Source organism: Thalassophryne amazonica, chromosome 6 (assembly GCF_902500255.1).
Source record: "Thalassophryne amazonica chromosome 6, fThaAma1.1, whole genome shotgun sequence".
Lineage (NCBI taxonomy): Eukaryota > Metazoa > Chordata > Actinopteri > Batrachoidiformes > Batrachoididae > Thalassophryne > Thalassophryne amazonica.
This window is the reverse complement of record NC_047108.1, coordinates 101406136-101428817: the sequence shown is the minus strand read 5'-3', so window position 1 is coordinate 101428817 and position 22682 is coordinate 101406136. Positions and strand designations below refer to the sequence as shown.

General features: G+C 43.8%; 1 long non-coding RNA gene across 1 annotated transcript in view; it reads left to right on the top strand.

Annotated features, from left to right (window-relative positions):
• Positions 1 to 1437: 1437 nt before the first annotated feature.
• LOC117511695 overlaps positions 1438 to 22682 on the top strand; it is a 36731-nt gene continuing 15486 nt past the window's right edge. The window contains exon 1 of the long non-coding RNA XR_004561043.1: positions 1438 to 1664. This is a non-coding gene — a long non-coding RNA (uncharacterized LOC117511695). The remainder of the gene's footprint in view (positions 1665 to 22682) is intronic.

The window sequence follows — 22682 nt, the reverse complement described above, 5'->3', positions numbered from 1 at the left end:
GCCCAGGTGTAGAATAAATAAGCCAATAACGAGAAGACATTAAATACTTCACTGGCTAATTTTGCAGAAGAGAGCACTTATTTTTTATAGCCTTTAACCATCTTGGAGTTTTTTTTTTTCCATGCCCTGTACTTACCAAGTTTAAAGTGTTTTTCCTTGGGGAGGTATGCACTCTGTAAATTTATAATTTATATAATTTAATTATAGCCTAAAACACTGTGCTAATGCTGATTCCACCCTGCACTTTAATTTTTTTTAGGATAGATAGATAGATAGATAGATAGATAGATAGATAGATAGATAGATAGATAGATAGATAGATAGATAGATAGATAGATAGATAGATAGATAGATAGATAGATAGATAGATAGAGTCTCGTGGTCCTTTGCACATGCCGAGGGGTTCCAGTCACGTGGTAACATGGCGCCTTATGGATGTTTATTGTTTCCTCCCAGTTATCTGGTAATTGAGGATCTTCTGAAATGGAAAAAAAACATATATGTACGTTAAGTTACGTACCGTTTGAATGCCTTCAGTGACTGCATTACATGCTGAGTTTTGTGTCTTTCCCCCTGCCTGACAAGTAGTGACTTTTTATTATTTATAACCATACACAGGCGTGCAGAGGATGATGGGAAAGAAGGTAAAAAAAGAATGTGGATTGAGCTAGACCAGGGGTAGGCAACCTGTTCCAGAAAGAGCCATGAGGGTGCAGGTTTTCTTTGCAGCCACTGACTCCACCAGGTGATTTTACTGATTAATATCACTTTGAGCAGATGGAATCAGTTAATATCACTTTGAGCAGATGGAATCAGTTAATCAGTGAAATCACCTGGTAGAGTCAGTGGCTGCAAAGAAAACCTGCACCCTCATGGCTCTTTCTGGAACAGGTTGCCTACCCCTGAGCTAGACAGACCCTTATAATGGGGTATGTTTCAGGTCCAAAACAAGTAAAAACATACATCAAATTCCAGTAATGGCTAATTTCAACATACATATATATATATATATATGTATGTATGTATGTATGTATGTGTGTGTGTGTGTGTGTGTGTGTGTGTGTGTGTGTGTGTGTGTGTGGTGTGTGTGTGTGTGTGTGTGTGGATAACATAGCGTAGATAAAATAATCAAAATAATTTATTTACTTGAAAAAAAGTTGTCACCCCCCCAATTTCATAGTTATTCATACTCCAATCCAGTGGGTGGCGCTACCGAAACGTTAAGACGGCTTGCAAACCAGTGTCGAATCAATCAATATTGAAAAAAAAAGGTTTCATGTTTTTGTTGTTTTAGGACAAACAGAAATTTTCAACGATATTCAATCGTAAATGCGTAGAAAAAATAACATTGAATCGATAAAAGCGCTTTTCGGCTGAGGTGAAGCGTCGCGAGGAAGGGATGCGCGCGCGTCTCTTGGCAACGGAAGTGATGTTTTTCTGCTGGATACAAACTGTTTTTACACTACGAGATGGCGTGCTGTGTGCTGGGCTGTAAAAACCGGTATGCCACAACGAGCCAGGTCAAATTCTACAGAATTCCGACAGGAATACAGCGGTTCCGCGCCACCAGAGACGTTTATGGCTACAAGCTATCAAACGTGCAAACAACAGCGCGGACGAACCACAAGCAAGTGCTCGAATCTGCAGCGCTCATTTCGTATCAGGTAATCTGCCCACAAAATGTCAAGAATACAAGATGCACGCTGAAGGGGCAACTGTTTGTTGTGATTTGGCGCTATATAAAAAAAAATTGATTGATTGATTGATTGAAGTTAATCATAGATTTTCGATATTATTATGTGTTATGCTTTCCTCAACTTTACGTGCTGATGCCTCTGACTCGGAGTTAGCTGCTGCTATGTTTTATCTTGTTTTTTTTTTTGTTGTTAAACTATGTTTAATGGACGTGGTTACATGTTACGGAAAGAAACTACAGACACGTGCTCATTTTGGTGAAAAACAAGGTAGACAGTCGCACAAATCAATCAATCAATCAATCAACTTTTTTCTTGTATAGCGCCAAATCACAACAAACAGTTGCCCCAAGGCGCTCCACATTGCAAGGCAAGGCAATACAATAATTATGAAACACAGTCTCCGTCTAAAGCAACATAACCAAGGGATGGTCCAGGGTCACCCGATCCAGCCCTAACTATAAGCCTTAGCGAAAAGGAAAGTTTTAAGCCTAATCTTAAAAGTAGAGAGGGTATCTGTCTCCCTGATCTGAATTGGGAGCTGGTTCCACAGGAGAGGAGCCTGAAAGCTGAAGGCTCTGCCTCCCATTCTACTCTTACAAACCCTAGGAACTACAAGTAAGCCCGCACAGTCTGAGAGCGAAGCGCTCTCGAGTTTGTGAGTTATACCACGGAGTCAGACACTTCTGATTTAAAGCTCTCTTTTTCAGAGGAGCTACAGCATCCAAAGTTGTCTTCAATGAGGATGTAAAACTATTGACAAGATACTCTAACTCCCTTACAGAGTTTAGGTAGCTACTCTGCTCTGTGTTGGTATATGACATTAGAGAACATAAAGAAGGAATCATATCCTTAAACCTAGTTACAGCGCTTTCTGAAAGACTTCTAGTGTAATGAAACTTATTCCCCACTGCAGGGTAGTCCATCAGGGTAAATGTAAATGTTATTAAAAATGATCAGACAAAAGGGAGTTTTCAGGGAATACTGTTAAGTCTTCTATTTCCATACCATAAGTCAGAACAAGATCTAAAATATGATTAAAGTGGTGGGTGGACTCATTTACTTTTTGAGCAAGCCGATAGAGTCTAATAATAGATTAAATGCAAGTGTTGAGGCTGTCATTCTCAGCATCTGTGTGGATGTTACAATCGCCCACTATAATTATCTTGTCTGAGCTAAGCACTAAGTCAGACAAAGGTCTGAAAATTCACAGAGAAACTCACAGTAACGACCAGGTGGACGATAGATAATAACAAATAAAACTGGTTTTTGGGACTTCCCAATTTGGATGGACAGACTAAGAGACAAGCTTTCAATGAATTAAAGCTCTGTCTAGGTTTTTGATTAATTAAATAAGCTGAATGGAAGATTGCTGCTAATCCTCCGCCCCGGCCCGTGCTACGAGCATTCTGACAGTTAGTGTGACTCGGGGGTGTTGACTCATTTAAACTAACATATTCATCAAATTGTAGAAGCAACGCACGTGCCAGCGTGCCACGCAGACCCTGCATAGACTGTAGCGTTGAAATATGAAATTCAGAAGGAAGTGGCCGTATGTAGTCGTATTAATCATACCGCATTTCTATTTGTACATAACGCAACATTGTTGTGGTTAGGAGTAGTGGTTGTGGTTAACACTTTCGGCATCTATGCATGTACAACTACGTAGCTTCATGATCACATGACCTGTCTTGACCAATGAGAGAGACGCTACGTACCAATAGAAGCTCACTATTTGCCCTATTGAGGTTTCAGATCCTGTAAAATTTCAGAGTTCGTTGCTCTGCAAGATCAATCAATCAATCAGTTTTATTTATATAGCGCCATGTCACAACAAACAGTTGCCCCAAGGCGCTTTATATTGTAAGGCAAGGCCATACAATAATTACGTAAAAACCCCAACGGTCAAAACGACCCCCTGTGAGCAAGCACCTGGCGACAGTGGGAAGGAAAACCTCCCTTTTAACAGGAAGAAACCTCCAGCAGAACCAGGCTCAGGGAGGGGCAGTCTTCTGCTGGGACTGGTTGGGCTGAGGGAGAGAACCAGGAAAAGACATGCTGTGGAGGGGAGCAGAGATCAATCACTAATGATTAAATGCAGAGTGGTGCATACAGAGCAAAAAAGAAAGAAACATTCAGTGCATCATGGGAACCCCCCAGCAGTCTAAGTCTGTAGCAGCATAACTAAGGGATGGTTCAGGGTCACCTGATCCAGCCCTAACTATAAGCTTTAGCAAAAAGGAAAGTTTTAAGCCTAATCTTAAAAGTAGAGAGGGTGTCTGTCTCCCTGATCTGAATTGGGAGCTGGTTCCACAGGAGAGGAGCCTGAAAGCTGAAGGCTCTACCTCCCATTTCTACTCTTACAAACCCTAGGAACTACAAGTAGCCTGCAGTCTGAGAGCGAAGCGCTCTATTGGGGTGATATGGTACTATGAGCTCCCTAAGATAAGATGGGACCTGATTATTCAAAACCTTATAAGTAAGAGGAAGAATTTCAAATTCTATTCTAGAATTAACAGGAAGCCAATGAAGAGAGGCCAATATGGGTAAGATATGCTCTCTCCTTCTAGTCCCCGTTAGTACTCTAGCTGCAGCATTTGAATTAACTGAAGGCTTTCAGGGAACTTTTAGGACAACCTGATAATAATGAATTACAATAGTCCAGCCTAGAGTAAATAATGCATGAATTAGTTTTTCAGCATCACTCTGAGACAAGACCTTTCTAATTTTAGAGATATTGCGTAAATGCAAAAAAGCAGTCCTACATATTTGTTTAATATGCGTATTGAATGACATATCCTGATCAAAAATGACTCCAAGATTCTCACAGTATTACTAGACGTCAGGGTAATGCCATCCAGAGTAAGGATCTGGTTAGACACCATGTTTCTAAGATTTGTGGGGCCAAGTACAATAACTTCAGTTTTATCTGAGTTTAAAAGCAGGAAATTAGAGGTCATCCATGTCTTTATGTCTGTAAGACAATCCTGCAGTTTAGCTAATTGGTGTGTGTCCTCTGGCTTCATGGATAGATAAAGCTGGGTATCATCTGCGTAACAATGAAAATTTAAGCAATGCCGTCTAATAATACTGCCTAAGGGAAGCATGTATAAAGTGAATAAATTGGTCCTAGCACAGAACCTTGTGGAACTCCATAATTAACCTTAGTCTGTGAAGAAGATTCCCCATTTACATGAACAAATTGTAATCTATTAGATAAATATGATTCAAACCACCGCAGCGCAGTGCCTTTAATACCTATGGCATGCTCTAATCTCTGTAATAAAATTTTATGGTCAACAGTATCAAAAGCAGCACTGAGGTCTAACAGAACAAGCACAGAGATGAGTCCACTGTCTGAGGCCATAAGAAGATCATTTGTAACCTTCACTAATGCTGTTTCTGTACTATGATGAATTCTAAAACCTGACTGAAACTCTTCAAATAGACCATTCCTCTGCAGATGATCAGTTAGCTGTTTTACAACTACCCTTTCAAGAATTTTTGAGAGAAAAGGAAGGTTGGAGATGGGCTTATAATTAGCTAAGATAGCTGGGTCAAGTGTTGGCTTTTTAAGTAATGGTTAATTACTGCCACCTTAAAAGCCTGTGGTACATAGCCAACTAATAAAGATAGATTGATCATATTTAAGATCGAAGCATTAAATAATGGTAGGGCTTCCTTGAGCAGCCTGGTAGGAATGGGGTCTAATAGACATGTTGATGGTTTGGAGGAGGTAACTAATGAAAATAACTCAGACAGAACAATCGGAGAGAAAGAGTCTAACCAAATACCGGCATCACTGAAAGCAGCCAAAGATAACAATACGTCTTTGGGATGGTTATGAGTAATTTTTTCTCTAATAGTTAAATTTTATTAGCAAAGAAAGTCATGAAGTCATTACTAGTTAAAGTTAAAGGAATACTCGGCTCAATAGAGCTCTGAGTCTTTGTCAGCCTGGCTACAGTGCTGAAAAGAAACCTGGGGTTCTTATTTTCTTCAATTAGTGATGAGTAGTAAGATGTCCTAGCTTTACGGAGGGCTTTTTTATAGAGCAACAGACTCTTTTTCCAGGCTAAGTGAAGATCTTCTAAATTAGTGAGACGCCATTTCCTCTCCAACTTACGGGTTATCTGCTTTAAGCTACGAGTTTGTGAGTTATACCACGGAGTCAGGCACTTCTGATTTAAAGCTCTCTTTTTTAGAGGAGCTACAGCATCCAAAGTTGTCTTCAATGAGGATGTAAAACTATTGACGAGATACTCTATCTCACTTACAGAGTTTAGGTAGCTACTCTGCACTGTGTTGGTATATGGCATTAAAGAACATAAAGAAGGAATCATATCCTTAAACCTAGTTACAGCGCTTTCTGAAAGACTTCTAATGTAATGAAACTTATTCCCCACTGCTGGGTAGTCCATCAGAGTAAATGTAAATGTTATTAAGAAATGATCAGACAGAAGGGAGTTTTCAGGGAATGCTGTTAAGTCTTCAATTTCCATACCATAAGTCAGAACAAGATCTAAGATATGATTAAAGTGGTGGGTGGACTCATTTACATTTTGAGCAAAGCCAATAGAGTCTAATAATAGATTAAATGCAGTGTTGAGGCTGTCATTCTCAGCATCTGTGTGGATGTTAAAATCGCCCACTATAATTATCTTATCTGAGCTGAGCACTAAGTCAGACAAAAGGTCTGAAAATTCACAGAGAAACTCACAGTAACGACCAGGTGGACGATAGATAATAATAAATAAAACTGGTTTTTGGGACTTCCAATTTGGATGGACAAGACTAAGAGTCAAGCTTTCAAATGAATTAAAGCTCTGTCTGGGTTTTTGATTAATTAATAAGCTGGAATGGAAGATTGCTGATAATCCTCCGCCTCGGCCCGTGCTACGAGCATTCTGGCAGTTAGTGTGACTCGGGGGTGTTGACTCATTTAAACTAACATATTCATCCGGTTTCTGTAAGGCAGAATAAATCAATATGTTGATCAATTATTATATCATTTACTAACAGGGACTTAGAAGAGAGAGACCTAATGTTTAATAGACCACATTTAACTGTTTTAGTCTGTGATGCAGTTGAAGGTGCTATATTATTTTTTCTTTTTGAATTTTTATGCTTAAATAGATTTTTGCTGGTTGTTGGTGGTCTGGGAGCAGGCACCGTCTCTACGGGGATGGGATAATGAGGGGATGGCAGGGGGAGAGAAGCTGCAGAGAGGTGTGTAAGACTACAACTCTGCTTCCTGGTCCCAACCCTGGATAGTCACGGTTTGGAGGATTTAAGAAAATTGGCCAGATTTCTAGAAATGAGAGCTGCTCCATCCAAAGTGGGATGGATGCCGTCTCTCCTAACAAGACCAGGTTTTCCCCAGAAGCTTTGCCAATTATCTATGAAGCCCACCTCATTTTTTTTTTTTTTTTTTTTTGGACACCACTCAGACAGCCAGCAATTCAAGGAGAACATGCGGCTAAACATGTCATCAACACTGAGAAATGTGTTGAATCGCTCTAAGGCTGAAATTTAACTGCTGCACACGGGCAACAGCATTAACATCGCAACATAAAACTCTTTGTATATTGTGCCTAAAACTCTTGTGAATACATTATCTATGTTTTTAGATGTTATTGTTGTGTTTGTTTTATGTAAACATGTGAGTATCTCAGGTTGTTTCGCTGTTATTTTCATTGGGAATTGACGTGAGCTGTGATCACTTCCTGTTCGTGCCCGGATATGAAGCTCATATCTGGGCATTGCCATGTTGGTTGCAGCGACAGTGCTGATTCATGATGAACTCATTAATGCATAAAGAGGTAGGTGGAGGGTGGGTGGCTCAGTGTTTTGTGAAAGACGCCTGAATACGCCCTTGTCTTCAAGTCTGAGCCAACTAAGCTAACACGGTAGCCTCCATTTAGGTGACTTAGAGAGTTCAGGTGGTTTAGTGTGCGACTTGGGTGATTAATGGTTAGCACTGATGCCTCTGACTAAGGTGGTCTGATATCTGCTCCTTTCTCTGCCCTGGGCAAGGCAGAGTCCTCTACATCTGGAGTTGGTCCCTGGGTGCCGAGCTGTGGCTGCCCACTGCTCCTAGTGGTTGACTTGTGTTTAATTGTAATAGCAGGGTTCTCACCAGCATTATAACAGCGTAACAGCCTGTTACGCTGTTGCCTGAAAAAATTACGCTGCAGTTGGGCCGTTACACTGTTTCCAAGGGTGTGTAGCGGGAATATGATCAATTATGTCATTTCTGATTGTGAACCCTCAGTGGATCCACAATCAACCTACAGAAATGATCTCTTTTGTTTCCATCAACCTCAGTCAAACCCTTTAAAGATGTCAATCGTGACACACCTTTCTGTCAATTAAATTCGCTTACCGGACTGTTATTGCGGGCAAGAAAAGAGAATCCTCTGCCATTTCACACCGCAGTTTTTTTTGTTTGTTTTGTTTTTCCGTTCCTTCATGATGTACCTTTTTCTGTGGGGACAGCACACCAAAGGTTCTCTGGTGTGGATCGTTTGCGCAGCTATGGGAAAAGTTCTTGGGTGGAAAGTTCTCATACAACGCTCAAGTTCTCCTGCAGCGAGCCCCACACCGAGCGCTGGGGGAAAAGTTCTCATAGCCGCTAAAGTTCTCATACAGCTGGGGGGAAAGTTCTCTTACAGCCACTTAAGTTCTGCAGCCGCTAAAGTTTCCCTGCAGCAAGCCCTGCACCAAGTGCTGCAGGATAGGGGAGACTGAGACCAGTTTCCCTCTGAAGATTGCTTGCATTTTGACCACCAGATTTTGTGAAGTAAAGCCATAGTCTTTTTTTTTTTTTTTTTATAGCCTTACTTTACAGCCAAAAGAAACGAGGTATCAGGCCAAAACACAGAACAGTGTAGACTTTTGTCAGAATCAGGAACATCAGAACTGCTAATTATACAAGGCAGTTTATTAAAGAAAATCCTTATGTATTTTTCTAACATTAAATAACGTAATTAAAATAGTTTTAAGTAAAAAAAAAAAAAGATTCTTTAGAAATCTTTGATGTTTGTAAATTAAAACCATAACTTATCTGTTGTTTCAGGTGAGATGATTTCTTGATTAACATGATAATGAACCTTAGATATTTATTTTTAGACAGTAGTCTGGTAGAATTCTTCATTCATATCTGCATTTCAACCAGGAAAAAGACACCGTAAATAAATGTAAATATTATTATAAACACAACAGATGATGTAACAACAACTGTAGTGTGTTTGTTCATTAGGATTTCTCATGATTAAATCATTTTTTAATTTAGTCATTTCAACATTCAATTATATTGAGGAAAATAAGTATTTGAACACCCTGCGATTTTGCAAGTTCTCCCACTTAGAAATCATGGAGGGGGTCTGAAATTTTCATCTTATCGGCATGTCCACTGTGAGAGACATAATCTAAAAAAAAAAATCCGGAAATCACAATGTATGTTTTTTTTTTTTTTTTTTTTTTTTTTTTTTTATAATTTATTTGTATGTTACCGCTGCAAATAAGTATTTGACCCCCTACCAACCAGCAAGAATTCTGGCTCACACAGACCTGTTAATTTTTCTTTAAGAAGCCCTCTTATTCTTGGTGAGAATCCTGAATAGGGCTGAAACGATTAATCAAGTAACTCGAACAATTCATGACACAAAAATGTTTGAAGCAAATTCTTTGCCTCAAGGCTCCTTTAACGCTGTAGTACATATGCCAGGCCTGTATGTGGCGCTGTAATGCTCCCACAAAAAATGGAGAGGAAGACCATAGAGCATGTAAGAGCTAATCAATGTAGCAGGCGACGCCACAAGTTTACAAAGCTGTACACTGAGTAAAATAAAGCCTTTTTTAAGGGAAAGGGTCCACGCTGATTGTCTGAAATGGATTTATTGTTTTATTATTTAAAGTGAAGCAGTGTAATTGTATATTCTTTTAAAAATGTGGTTTGGTCCCACTGGCTGCTCTCCATGAAGATGAAGCGAAGGAATGTGCACTTTAAGCGAATCATGTTTAACTATTCAAAAAAATGCCTTTATTCAGATTTGATAAGAGGTTTTTATCAAAAGGCTGTACAGTTGATTTATCAGTGCAGCTTTTGTTGGGAAAGTGAAGTACACGGATCCACACCAGGGGGCGTGAATGAACGGCCAATAGGAAGTCCGAATAAATAACAGTTTATTCTGCAAATGTGCACAAACAACAAAATATGCTCTTAGTTGGTCAATCAAGATAACCAGATGACGCGTGGGCAGGCCCGAGGGTAGGAGACGCCTAACCAGAGAAGAGCCGGGACCCACGATGTTCCACCGCCATCGGAGACCTGCAATACGCCGGAGCCGCCAAGTCCTGAGTCCCCAGGTGGCCACCGCTTCCAGCTGTCAGATCCGGTACTGCTGGCAGGAACAGACACAGGTTAAGGGGGGTGTGTGTACACCCAGCAAACAGTCAGCAAAAACACAGTTCCTTCCTGAGGGAAAAATCTCCACCTCCAAACACCAGGAACAGAGTACGTGCAGTGCCTTATGTATCACTTAATCAAGTCTGAAGTGAGGAGTGGAGACGCCAACTCCTCCAACTTCCACAACTCGGCTACAAGCTGCAAGTGTACAAAGGTTAACGACTGCAAAAAGGTCAGATGCAAAAAACGTGTGCGTACAGCACAGAACGGCTGAGTAAGTTACCTGAAGGGTAAGTTGATAACTTTGCAGAGTTATGGTGTCTCTCCAAGGCTTTTATGGATCTGGTGATGATGATGATGATTTGTGACAGCTGTCAGCTCCAAGCACCTAGTGGACTCCTCTGGCAACTGCGCCCTCTGGTGCCTGAAACCCAACAACAGGCAGGGCGCCCTCTGGTGGTGAGCCAGCAGTACCTCCTCTTCGGGCGGCCCACACAAACAGGACCCCCCCCGCCCCCCCCCCAAACGGGCGCCTCCTGGCGCCTGACCCGGCTTGTCGGGGGTGTCGCTGTAGAAGTCCGCCAGGAGGGCGGGATCCAAGATGAAGCGCCTCTTCACCCAGGAGCGCTCTTCTGGTCCATAACCCTCCCAGTCCACCAGATACTGGAAGCCCCAACCCTTCCAACGAACGTCCAGCAGCTTCCTTACTGTCCAGGCCGGCTCGCCGTCAATGATGTGGGCAGGAGGCGGCGCTGGTCCGGGGGGGCAGAGGTCTGAGGTGTGGTGTGGTTCGATCTTTGAAACGTGGAAGACCGGATGTATCCGCAGTGAAGCTCCAACTCCCAGCTTCACTGCGGCGGGACTGATGATCTTGGTGATGGGAAAGGGTCCAATGTACCGGTCTGTAAGCTTTGGTGAGTCCGTTTGCAGAGGGATGTTCTTGGTTGAGAGCCACACCTCCTGCCCGAGCTGGTAAGCTGGGGCCAGGGCTCGTCGGCGATCCGCATGGCTCTTCGCCCGCGTCCGGGCCTTCAGGAGAGCAGAGCGGGCTGTCTTCCACACCCAACGGCATCTCCTGAGATGGGCCTGGACCGAGGGAACCTAAAACTGCAGTCCGAGCGTCTGGTGGGACGTACAGCCAGTTTGGAGGTCCACCGCCGGGATCAGGATGTCGGGTCAGGGCCTCCCTGACCACTTCCTCGACGTCCCACGTGAGCGTTGCGACGATAGTGGACTCCGGCAGGATGGTATCGGGTGGATCCGACAGCTTTGGTCCAACTTCATCTTCATGCACCCGGGACAGTGCGTCAGACCTCTGGTTCTTCGTCCCGGGGAGGTAGGTTATCTTGAAATTGAACCCACTGAAAAACAGTGACCAACGGGCTTGCCTGGGGTTCAGACGCTTGGCGGTCTGGATGTATTCCAGGTTCCGATGGTCAGTGAGAACAATAAATGGGACCACAGCTCCCTCCAGCAAGTGTCTCCACTCCTCTAGGGCCTCTTTCACCGCCAGGAGTTCCAGATTGCCAACGTCGTAGTTCCGTTTAGCGGGGGTTAACCTGCGGGAGAAATAGGCACGTGGGTGGAGAACCTTGTCGGACTCCCTACTCTGGGACAGCACGGCTCCTATCCCTGAGTCAGAGGCATCCACTTCAACTATAAACTGCCGGTTGGGATCGGGTCGAAAACCGGCATTTCAACTCCCTAAACGCGGCTTCGCACCGATCCGACCAGGTGAAGGGGACTTTTGTGGAGGTCAGGGCTGTAAGGGGACCAACAACCTGACTATAGCCCTTAATGAACCTCCTGTAGAAATTTGCGAAGCCGAGGGACTGTTGCAGCTTCCTACGGCTTGCCGGTTGGGGCCAATCTCTCACCACTGTTACCTTAGCCGGATCGGGTGTGACGGAGTTGGAGGAGATGATGAACCCCAGGAAGGACAAAGCAGTACGGTGGAACTCGCACTTCTTGCCCTTCACAAACAGCCGGTTCTCCAATAACTGCTGCAGGACCTGATGTACATGCTTAACATGGGTCTCGGGGTCCGGAGAGAAGATGAGGATATCGTCCAGATATACCAGGGGTAGGCAACCTGTTCCAGAAAGAGCCATGAGGGTGCAGGTTTTCTTTGCAGCCACTGACTCCACCAGGTGATTTCACTGATTAACTGATTCCATCTGCTCAAAGTGATATTAATCAGTAAAATCACCTGGTGGAGTCAGTGGCTGCAAAGAAAACCTGCACCCTCATGGCTCTTCTGGAACAGGTTGCCTACCACTGAGATATACGAAGACGAATCGATCCAGATCTTTGCTGAAAATGTCAGCAAGATCATGGTACTCAGCTGGCACCGTTGTAAGATTGGGGGGGACTCGGACCTCCTCTTTAGCAGTCTCACCGGGTGGCACCGAGGATCTTAGACACTCCCGGTGGCAGGTTTCACACCATTGAGCCAGTTCCCCGGACGGCCAATCGATCTGGGGATTGTGCTTCACCATCCAGGGAAAACCCAAAATAATCCTGGAGGTAGAAGGTGTTACTAAGAACACAATCTCCTCCCTTGTGAATTACCAGAGACAACCAGAGTTAAGGGCTGTGTCTGGTGTGTGATTACTGGGAGGAGGGTGCCATCTAGGGAGGTACTTCCTGTCTTCGGAGTGAGATTGCATCAGAATTTTGCTCTCTGTTGGGACTGTTTACACAGGACTGCTACCTGCTGCTTTGGACTTGAAACTAACAGTCTTTTCAAGACTTTTTTACTTTTTACCTTTTACTTTTTTTACTTTTTTACTGTGCTCCAACGCCTAAGGAAGACCTCTAACGGTCGAAACATCGCGACGGAGCACTTTTATCAGCTAACTTTCATCAGCGTTGGCAAGCTAACTAGCTTGCTAACGCTTTCGTTTTTATTTTATTTTATTTTATTTTACTTTTTTTTTTTTTTTTGCACTGTTGTCGTGCGTTACCTGTGCTGCTCCACAGCGTGTTTGGTCGATTTTTGTTTTGTTTTGGCACCGTTGTCGTGCGTTGCCTGTGCTGCTTCATGGCCTGTTTGGTGCCTTAATTAAGGCACTCCTTCTGCTGAATCACCTCTGGATTATTTACACATTATTCACTTACTGTGTTTTTAGGAATCCGCTAGGTTGCGTAGCTACTAGCTCTTAGCCGATTTAGCATGGCGGCTTCTCCTGTCTCTCCCCGTACTTTTCTGCTCTGGGTGTGAAATGTTTAGTTATTCCTCGGCCTCCTTTAGCAGTAACGGTACTTGTAATAAGTGCAGCTTATTCGTAGCTTTGGAGGCCAGGCTGGGCGAATTGGAGACTCGGCTCCGCACCGTGGAAATTCTACAGCTAGCCAGGCCCTGTAGTCGGTGCGGACCAACGTAGCTTAGCCGCCGTTAGTTCCCCCCTGGCAGGTCCCGGGCAGTCGGGAAAGCAGGCTGACTGGGTGACTGTGAGGAGGAAGCGTAGCCCTAAACGGAAGCCCCGTGTACACCGTCAACCCGTTCACATCTCTAACCGTTTTCCCCACTCGACGATACACTCGCCGAGGATCAAACTCTGGTTATTGGCGACTCTGTTTTGAGAAATGTGAAGTTAGCGACACCAGCAACCATTGTCAATTGTCTTCCGGGGGCCAGAGCAGGCGACATCGAAGGACATTTGAAATTGCTGGCTAAGGCTACAGCGTAAATTTGATAAGATTGTAATTCACGTCGGCAGTAATGACACTCGGTTACGCCAATCGGAGGGCACTAAATTAACATTAAATCGGTGTGTAACTTTGCAAAAACAATGTCGGACTCTGTTGTTTTCTCTGGTCCCCTCCCCCCAATCAGACCGGGAGTGACATGTTTAGCCGCATGTTCTCCTTGAATTGCTGGCTGTCTGAGTGGTGTCCAAAAAATGAGGGGGCTTTATTGATAATTGGCAAAGCTTCTGGGGAAAACCTGGTCTTGTTAGGAGAGACGGCATCCATCCCACTTTGGATGGAGCAGCTCTCATTTCTAGAAATCTGGCCAATTTTCTTGGATCCTCCAAACCGTGACTGTCTAGCGTTGGGACCAGGAGGCAGAGCTGTGGTCTTATACACCTCTCTGCAGCTTCTCCCCCCTGCCGTCCCCTCGTTGCCCCATCCCCGTGGAGACGGTGCCTGCTCCCAGACCACCAATAACCAGCAAAACTATTTAAGCATAAAAATTCAAAAGAAAAAATAATATAGCACCTTCAAACTGCACCACAGACTAAAACAGTTAAATGTGGTCTATTAAACTTAGGTCTCTCTCTTCTAGGTCCCTGTTGGTAAATGATATAATAATTGATCAACGTATTGATTTATTCTGCTAACAGAAACCTGGTTACAGCAGGATGAATATGTTAGTTTAAATGAGTCAACACCCCGAGTCACACTAACTGTCAGAATGCTCGTAGCACGGGCCGTGGCGGAGGATTAGCAGCAATCTTCCATTTCAGCTTATTAATTAATCAAAAACCCAGACAGAGCTTTAATTCATTTGAAGCTTGTCTCTTAGTCTTGTCCATCAAATTGAGAGTCTCAAAAACCATTTTATTTGTTATTATCTATCGTCCACCTGGTCGTTACTGTGAGTTTCTCTGTGAATTGTTCAGACCTTTTGTCTGACTTAGTGCTAGCTCAGATAAGATAATTATAGTGGGGCGATTTAACATCCACACAGATGCTGAGAATGACAGCCTCAACACTGCATTTAATCTATTAGTAGACTCTATTGGCTTGCTCAAAAAGTAAATGAGTCCACCCACCACTTAATCATATCTTAGATCTTGTTCTGACTTATGGTATGGAAATAGAAGACTTAACAGTATTCCCTGAAAACTCCCTTCTGTCTGATCATTTTTTTAATAACATTTACATTTACCCTGATGGACTACCCTGCAGTGGGGAATAAGTTTCATTACCCTAGAAGTCTTTCAGAAAGCGCTGTAACTAGGTTTAAGGATATGAATTCCTTCTTTATGTTCTCTAATGTCATATACCAACACAGAGCAGAGTAGCTACCTAAACTCTGTAAGGGAGTTAGAGTATCTCGTCAATAGTTTTTACATCCTCATTGAAGACAACCTTGGATGCTGTAGCTCCTCTGAAAAAGAGAGCTTTAAATCAGAAGTGTCTGACTCCATGGTATAACTCACAAACTCGTAGCTTAAAGCAGATAACCCGTAAGTTGGAGAGGAAATGGCGTCTCACTAATTTAGAAGATCTTCACTTAGCCTGGAAAAAGAGTTTGTTGCTCTATAAAAAGCCCTCCGTAAAGCTAGGACATCTTTCTACTCATCACTAATTGAAGAAAATAAGAACAACCCCAGGTTTCTTTTCAGCACTGTAGCCAGGCTGACAAAGAGTCAGAGCTCTATTGAGCGGAGTATTCCATTAACTTTTAACTAGTAATGACTTCATGACTTTCTTTGCTAACAAAATTTTGACTATTAGAGAAAAAATTACTCATAACCATCCCAAAGATGTATCGTTATCTTTGGCTGCTTTCAGTGATGCTGGTATTTGGTTAGACTCTTCTCCTCCGATTGTTCTGTCTGAGTTATTTTCATTAGTTACTTCATCCAAACCATCAACAGGTTTATTAGACCCCATTCCTGCCAGGGCTGCTCAAGGAAGTCCTACCATTATTCAATGCTTCAATCTTAAATATGATCAATCTATCTTTGTTAGTTGGTTATGGTACCACAGGCCTTTAAGGTGGCAGTAATTAAACCATTACTTAAAAAGCCATCACTTAGCTAATTATAGGCCAATCTCCAACCTTCCTTTTCTCTCAAAGATTCTTGAGAGGGTAGTTGTAAAACAGCTAACTGATCACCTGCAGAGGAATGGTCTATTTGAAGAGTTTCAGTCAGGTTTTAGAATTCATCATAGTACAGAAACAGCATTAGTGAAGGTACAAATGATCTTCTTATGGCTTCGGACAGTGGGACTTATCTCTGTGCTTGTTTTGTTGGACCTCAGTGCTGCTTTTGATACTGTTGACGCATAAAATGTTATTACAGAGATTAGAGCATGTCATAGGTATTAAAGGCACTGCGCTGCGGTGGTTTGAATCATATTTGTCTAATAGATTACAGTTTGTTCATGTAAATGGGGAATCTTCTTCACAGACTAAAGTTAATTATGGAGTTCCACAAGGTTCTGTGCTAGGACCAATTTATTCACTTTATACATGCTTCCCTAGGCAGTATTATTAGACGGTATTGCTTAAATTTTCATTGTTACGCAGATGATACCCAGCTTATCTATCCATGAAGCCAGAGGATACACACCAATTAGCTAAACTGCAGGATTGTCTTACAGACATAAAGACATGGATGACCTCTAATTTCCTGCTTTAAACTCAGATAAAACTGAAGTTAGTGTACTTGGCCCCACAAATCTTAGAAGCATGGTGTCCTAACCAGATCGTTACTCTGGATGGCATTTCCTGATCTCTAGTAATACTGTGAGAAATCTTGGAGTCATTTTTGATCAGGATATGTCATTCAAGCGCATATTAAACAAATATGTAGGACTTGCCTTTTTGCATTTACGCAATATCTCTAAAATCAGAAAGGTCTTGTCTCAGAGTGATGCTGAAAAATAAATTCATGCATTTATTTCCTCTAGGCTGGACTATTGTAATTCATTATTATCAGGTTGTCCTAACAGTTCCCTAAAAAGCCGTCAGTTGGTTCAGAATGCTGCAGCTAGAGTACTGACGGGACTAGCAGGAGAGAGCATATCTCACCCGTGTTGGCCTCTTCTTCATTGGCTTCCTGTTAATTCTAGAATAGAATTAAAATTCTTCTTCTTACTTATAGGTTTTGAATAATCAGGTCCCATCTTATCTTAGGGACCTCGTAGTACCATATTACCCCATTAGAGCGCTTCGCTCTCAGACTGCAGGCTTACTTGTAGTTCCTAGGGTTGTAAGAGTAGAATGGGAGGCAGAGCCTTCAGCTTTCAGGCTCCTCTCCTGTGGAACCAGCTCCCAATTCAGATCAGGGGAGACAGATACCCTCTCTACTTTTAAGATTAGGCTTAAAACTTTCCTTCTTCGCTAAGGCTTATAGTTAGGGCTGGATTAGGTGACCCTGGACCATCCCTTGGTTATGCTGCTTAGACGTAGACTGTGGGGGGGGTTCCCATGATGCACTGTTTCTTTCTCTTTTGCTCCGTATGCATCACTCTGCATTTAATCATTAGTGATCGATCTCTGCCCCCCTTCACAGCATGTCTTTTTCCTGGTTCTTTCCCTCAGCCCCAACCAGTCTCAGCAGAAGACCTGCCCCTCCCTGAGGCCTGTTAAAAGGGGTTTTTTCCTTCCCACTGTAGCCAAGTGCTTGCTCATAGGGGGTCGTTTTGACCGTTGGGGGTTTTTCATAATATTGTATGGCCTTGCCTTACAATATAGAGCGCCGTGGGGCAAACTGTTTTTTGTTATTTGGCGCTATAAGAAAAAAGTTGATTGATTGATTGATTGATCTAGTGCCCCTACCTTCAATGGTGAAGGAACGGCCACCAGAGGAGCCCTACCTTCTTAGCCATCTACTGTCTAGTAGATTTCCTCTGACCCCGTGTTGATCAGTGCTGGGGCATTAAGGGTTAAATCCCCACAGAGGATCGTGACTTGGAGTCGTGCACATTTGCGTGGGACATTCGTGTGGTTTGTATGACTCACTCTTAACCCAGTCTCTAAGGTTGAGTCTTGTTGTTTGACCGACTGGGGCCCCTGATTCTGCGCATGCTCATTCGAGCTGCAGTAAACACACTCTACACGTGCCAGTCCTCCTTTGTTTCCTCTTTCTCAATTTGCCCTGCTCGTCTCCATAGCAACGTCAGCAGAGGGAGCTGGTGTCACGTGGAGAGCCCTGGCCTTGTAGCGGGGAGAGGGCGGGGCTGCTTCGGACCCGGAAGGGGGGAGGGATGGCGCGCACCCGGCCACGTCCTTCGTCTCGCTCCCGTTGATGTTCAGCTAATCGATTGTCTAATCGTATAACCAGATCTATCAGCCCATCTAAATCCCGCGGTTGATCTTTCGCCACCAGGTGCTCCTTTAGGGCCGGAGACAGCCCCTTTACAAAGGCGGCGCGGAGCGCCACCGAATTCCAGCTGGCCCTCACTGCCGCAACGCAGAAGGCGACTGCATATTCGGCTGCGCTACGGCACCCCTGTCGGGTTGACAGTAGCACATTTGAAGCGGACTCGCCTCTGTAAGGATGATCAAACACCTGTCGAAACTCCTTGATAAGCCCAGTGTACGTCAACAGGAGCCGTGAGTTCTGCTCCAAGAGCGCCGTAGCCCTTGCGCGTGCCTGCCCGAAGCAAATTAATCACATAAGCCACCCGGCTGTGGTCTGACGCGTACATCACGGGGCGTTGTGAAAAACGAGCGCGCACTGCATCAGAAGTCCGTGCATGTTTTCGACCACAACCCCTGTACGGTTCCGGGGGGCTAATGTAAGCTTCGGGCGATGGGGAGGAGACCTTTGAACTACCACTGGATCTTCATTATCTAGCGACAGCCCCGCGGAGGAGTGGCTGCAGTCGCACCTGACGCGCAGCGCCTCCACCTGAGCGTGAGAGCCTCCATCCTATGGGTGAGGTGAATATCCTGCTCGTTTAACAAATCCACCCGAGCAATTAAGTTGTGAGAATGTGCTGCAGCTCACCCAACTCACCTCCTGGTGGAGCCTGCGCACCTTGCATTTCCGTTGGGTGGTTCAAATGGGGAAAACCGCCCCTTGGAGTCCATGACGTGGCCGAGTTATCCTGTTGGGAAAGGGAAGTACCACGGACCCACGCCAGGGGGCGTGAATGAACGGCCAGTAGGAAGTCCAAATAAATAATTTATTCTGCAGATGTGCACAAACAACCAAATATGCTTTTAGTCTGTCAATCAGAATAACCAGATGAGCGTGGGCAGGCCCGAGGGTAGGAGAACGCCTAACCAGAGAAGAGCCGGGACCCCGATGTTCCACCCGCCAACGGGAACCGCATAAGCGGAGCCACCAGCCACAGCTTTTGTGGAAACACTGCACTCCACAGCCATTTTTCAAAGGCTGTGTTATCTGCCAAGTATCCACAGAAAACAAGGAATTTGATTTTGGTCTGAGCTGCGCTGTGTATGTTAGATGTAGGATGACGTCATCAGTCTGCAAGTCCCAAGTCAAGTCTCAAGTCAGCTTGCAAACAATTTTTGGTCATTATGACCTTAGACTTAACTTGGGACTTCTTGATTCATGACTTGAGAGTGACTTGATGGTGACTTTGTCCCACCTCTGCTGTATGACATGTATAAATGTACACAAAACACTGAAAAAACCACAGTAATAAAAAGTGCAAATGAAATGTGCAATAAGAGAGGAAAAAAAAAAGAATGTCCTGTTCGCAGACTGAAGATTTCACAGACCACCAGGGCTTGTGGTTTGGCAAAGCTCCAAAACTCTTAATAATTACCTGGGAAAACAGACAGAGAGGGAACACCTTAAACTTAAAAATCTGCATGATGGCACAGCAACATTGTGCCATTGCTTAGGGAGAGCCCTGCTACTATGGATATTGTTTAAAAAACAAGTACTTTTTTCCCCATTACTCGATTAATTGATAAAATAATCAATACAATGCTCTATTCCAAAAATATTCAGTAGCTGCAGCCCTAAACTGTAATTAGGATTGGTTAAATGCAGAGGACAAAAGTTGTCATGGAGGATGAAAGTATTTGTAGAGACAAGCTTTTTTTTTTTTTTTTTTTTTTTTTTTTGTACCAGGTTGTAAATGGGCTCCTATAGAAATGTGCTCTGTTTTCGGACACACCTTTTTGGATACACCTTTTGCCTTCTTCTGACCGGGCTTCATTTGATGCCATTGAAACTTCTCCCTTGGTTTTGCCCTGCAGGTGCTAGCTTGTTAGCTGGGTGGAATTTGGAGATGAGCATATAATGTGTTTATTATTCATGGGGCAGACAAACCACATGTGTTCAGCAACAGCTGTTCATAATTTTTGATAATTTATCCAGTATGTATTAATCATCCAGTAGGTGGCATACAGTGGGGTAAAAAAGTATTTAGTCAGCCTCTGATTGTGCAAGTTCTCCTACTTAGAAAGATGAGAAAAGTCTGTAATTTTCATCATAGGTACACTTCAACTATGAGAGACAAAATGAGAAAAGAAAATCCAGTAAATCACATTGTAGGATTTTTAAAGAATTTATTTGTAAGTTATGGTGGAACATAAGTATTTGGTCACCCACAAACAAGCAAAATTTCTGGCTCTCACAGACCTGTAACTTCTTTAAGCTCTTCTTTTCTCCACCTGTTACCTGTATTAATGACATCTGTTTGAACTCGTTATCTGTATAAAAAACATCTATCCACAACCTCAAACAGTCAGACTCCAAACACAGCCATGGCCAAGACCAAAGAGCTGTCGAAGGGACACCAGGAAGAAAATTGGAGATGTTCACCAGGCTGGGAAGAGTGAATCTATGAAGACAGCTTCGTGTGAGAAGTGTCATTGCAAACTGATGAAGAAAGGGAAAGATACTGTGTGCTCTAGATGTTTATAAAGTGCTATCTCATTCAGTAATGCCCCGAGTGATGACCCAAATGGTTTGAAATTGGTAAATGAGGTGTTGTTCTACGCTGACCATCATTTGGAAACTAGCACTGCAGAAACCCTCACTGATGTCCTTGTGACTTTCTTCACTGTTGATGAACTGAGAATTTCTAAAGAACTGTTATGGAAAATATTCGGTGGTTTGGGAATTCTTGAGGAGGAGGAGACTCTAACAACCGTTCAGTCAATGGCTATTTGTGACGACATACTTGTTGCGCTGTTGGTCTTACATGCCAACAGTGTGGACTTTGTGTGTTATGCTGCTAATTGGATCAAGATACCAAAGTGCAATCCTGAACGTAACAGTGTATTAACTGTTGCAGAACGCCTTGAAGAACTTGAGGCAAAGATGAAGGTGTGTAACACCAGACTGAATGCCACGGATAGTAGTGTGAGAGCACACGGCACGATCATCCAGGATATCATCTCTGCTGAGCAACACAGAATTGTCACATGGCCAAGCATCAATGCTGGCAGGGCTACAAATGCCGTCAATATTCCACACCATACCAGTAGTTGCACTGTTGCTGCTGTAGGTAGTAAACCTGTGCGAGGTGGTGTTTCCACTACTTGTGGTGGTCCTGGCCGTGTGGCGGCCCCTGCTGGCAGCGTGATGACCTCTTCTGGCGGTGCTGATGGGCCTGGTGGTGTGGCAACCCTTTCTAGTGATGCTGGTGGGCCTGGTGGTGTGGCGACACCTTTTGGCGGTGCTGGTGGGCCTCGTGGTGGAACGACCCCTTCTGGCAGTACTGGTGGGCCTGGTGGTGAGACGACCCCTGGCGGTGCTGGTGAACCTGGTGGTGTGATGACCCCTTCTGGCGGTGCTGGTGGGCTTGGTGGTGAGACGACTCCTGGCGGTGCTGGTGGACCTAGTGGTGTGACGACTCCTGGCGGTGCTTTTGGACCTGGTGGTGTGATGATTTCTGGCGGTGCTGGTGGGCCTGGCGGTGCTGGTGATGTGTCGAACGGATTTGTTAGACAAAATCATGTACTTCGCTGTGAACGCAAATTTAACAACTGTCTGAGAAATGTGAACAGTACTTGTTTGCAACAAGGCAACAACAACTACAGTCAGAATCAGAAGAAAGGAACTGTGATTGGTCAAGCTGATGGTACTGGGTTGGCAGCAGCCCCTGCACCTTCTAGAGCAGGGCTATTCAACTATATTTTTCCGGGGGCCAAATTTGTCACAATACTATGATCTGTGGGCCGGACATTCTCGTGACCTGTACTATTACTCTCGGATGTACAATTGAGACAAATGCTACTACATTTCTTTTTCCCTTTTTATTTAACAGAACATCAAAAGTATATACTAATGAAGTCACTAAGTGTGGGAAAGTGCAGCAGCCTGTCATTAAGATCACATGTGAAAATGTCTTTTTCAAAAATTTTATCTATTTTTTTTTTTTTTTTTTTTATAAAGCAGTCAGCTTTTCAACAACATAAGTAACTGTTTTATCCCTCCCCTGAAGACTCAGATTAGACCATTCAAATGATGCATGATATCACTTAAACACATTTCTGAGTCAAATTTCTCATCCAGCATTTTTGTCAGAAATGTTTCAGCCTTCTTGTGCTTGCATTCACATAGAAAGGTGATAATTTCCTCTCTCAGTTCACAGACCACCTGATGTTGTGTAACAGGAGGTCAGAGAGCTCAGCTGACATATCAGCAGGTAGTCTGCGAAACAACCTGTGCTGAAGACTGGATGTTGCGCTGATAAAGTTCACTGCAGCAATCACAGAGTCCATGGTACTTTTCAACTCACCACTAAGCTGAGAGCAGAGGACACTCTGGTGAATGAGACAGTGGACAGATTGTAGTTTTGGTGCAACAGCAGACAGTCGTGCAGACAGTCCTTTGATCCTTCCTGCCATCGAGGGAGCTCCATCTGTAACCAGCAGGTTAATACACTCCAGGTCCAGTCCATTG